Source organism: Ailuropoda melanoleuca, chromosome X (genome assembly GCF_002007445.2).
Source record: "Ailuropoda melanoleuca isolate Jingjing chromosome X, ASM200744v2, whole genome shotgun sequence".
In the NCBI taxonomy this organism is placed as follows: Eukaryota; Metazoa; Chordata; class Mammalia; order Carnivora; family Ursidae; genus Ailuropoda; species Ailuropoda melanoleuca.
The window spans coordinates 38,742,456-38,744,844 of NC_048238.1; the positions used below are offsets into that span (position 1 = coordinate 38,742,456).

The 2,389-nt window shown below is 39.1% G+C and overlaps 1 non-coding gene across 1 annotated transcript; it reads left to right on the forward strand.

Moving 5' to 3' along the window:
- The first annotated feature begins 1,444 nt into the window (after positions 1–1,444).
- On the forward strand, positions 1,445–1,517 carry TRNAK-CUU. The gene has a single exon. It is a non-coding gene; the product is annotated as a tRNA-Lys (tRNA).
- Positions 1,518–2,389: the final 872 nt, after the last annotated feature.

The window sequence follows — 2,389 nt, forward strand, 5'->3', positions numbered from 1 at the left end:
ATATATAAAGAACTCCTGCAACTCAGCGAAAAGATAAACAAACCAATTAAAAAATGCATAAAGGACTTGAATTTAAAAAAAAGATCTCCAAAGAAGGTACACAAATTGCCAAGAAGTGCTTGAAAATATGCTCAACATCATTAGTCTAATGGAAAGCAAAACCACAATGAGATACCATCTCACACCTACTAGAATGGCAATCATAATCGTATTAATATTGACAGGATGTGAAGAAATTGGAACCCTCGTACTTTCCTGATGGAAATGTAAAATGGTGCAGCCATTGTGAAAACACTTTGGTGGTTCCCCAGAAACTTAAATATAGAATTATTATATGACCCAGCAAGTCCACTCAAACAGGGGACAGTTACTTGTATGCCAAAGTTATTACAGCATTAGTCACAATAGCCAAAAGGTGGAAACAAAGTAAGTGTTTTATCAACAATGCATTCCTTGCTAATAATGGTTGAATTATGGTCAAAACAATTCCTAATTTTACCTAAAACCCTTCAGAGGGGCGCCTGGGTGGCTCAGTCGTTAAGCGTCTGCCTTCGGCTCGGGGCGTGATCCCGGAGTCCTGGGATCGAGCCCCGCATCCAGCTCCCTGCTCCGCTGGAAGCCTGCTTCTTCCTCTCCCACTCCCCCTGCTTGTGTTCCCTCTCTCATTGGCTGTCTCTCTCTCTGTCAAATAAATAAATAAAATCTTTAAAAAACAAAAAGACAAAAAAAACCCAAAACTTGTCCCAATCGCAATTNCCTGGGTGGCTCAGTCGTTAAGCGTCTGCCTTCGGCTCGGGGCGTGATCCCGGAGTCCTGGGATCGAGCCCCGCATCCAGCTCCCTGCTCCGCTGGAAGCCTGCTTCTTCCTCTCCCACCCCCCCTGCTTGTGTTCCCTCTCTCATTGGCTGTCTCTCTCTCTGTCAAATAAATAAATAAATAAAATCTTTAAAAAACAAAAAAACAAAACTTGTCCCAATAGCAATCTCAATTGCTTCATGGGTCCATCTTACTCACTGTTGTATCTCTAGCACCTGGCACTGTGCCTGGCCCATAGTAATCAGTCCACAAATAGCTGTTGAATGGATGAAATCAATGAAGCACCCAGGGCTCTTTGGTAGATGCTAAAGTAGACAGTACTACTTATTATTACTAACGTATGAGGAACGCTTCCACCTTGGATTAAGGCTACCTCCTGAGACAAATGGCTTCGTGACAGCTTTCAAAAGAATCTGAATCCAAGGCTCCTGCAAACAAAAAAGATATATTATTTTGCTTTAGGTCAACAGATTATAATTGGGTTGTTCTGCCATTTGTGAAAGTCAGGAGGTATTTTAGCTCAAAGCAAATTTTAGAGTGGGTAGTGGGTATCATCCATAAAGCGTGTAATATAGAAAAAGTAGTAGGAGGAAGGGAAATAGGTTTAAAATAAAAGAGTGCATGGGGCACCTGGCTGGCTCAGTTGGTAGAGTATGGGACTCTTAATCTCAGGGTCGTGAGTTCAAGCCTCACACTGGGTGTGAAGGTTACTTAAAATAAAATTCAAAATAAAATAAAATAAAAGTCCAAAGGATGAAAGAAATATATTATTTCTGAGTCACAGAGTCACAAGGAGAAAAACGCTTTAATCTAAGATATTTAGTGCTTCTTTATGATGGTTGGCCCTCGATTAGCTCCCACATTCCTTACTTAAATTAATATCTAAGAATGTCCCTGTGTGTGTGTGTATACATGTATACAGGTATTTTACAAGGAATTGCCTAGAAAATGTGTCTACATACATCGCTACTGAATAAATAATCATGATAGAAATAAACTCACTAATAATGAAAACTTCATGTACAAACAAATAGTTAAAAATCTTAATATCTGCATTATACCAGTGGAACGCCGTCACAGTGCTAATAGAGATACATGTGTAATATGACTAAAGACAAACATTAAAGGGATGTCCTTCAAAGGAAAGAACAAGTAGCATCGTGAACTGTGCTTACATGTAAGTTTTTCCTCCCAGGGATTTTATTTTTCTACAATCATTGCCTTCAACCATGCTGTATTGAATATCTTTTGCATCCCTTAATGATACCTTGGGTGGATTCCAAAGCTTTCTTGTTACTATCGGTGACTAAAACTCAGCTCAATCTAGTTAATGCTATGCATGCTGAAGTGTTCAGCAGTAAAATATCCTGATGACTGCATTTTACTTTGAAATGGATCCAAAAAGTAAGATAAAGTCATAAGTGATAGGAACTACAGGAGAAGCATAGATATGAGATAGAGCAAGCATAGCAGCATAGTAAGTGTAGAATCAAGGTGGTATGTGGGTTTTTGTTGTATTATTCTTTTGACTTTCCTGTTTGTTTAAAATGCTCATGATATGGTGACTAACATA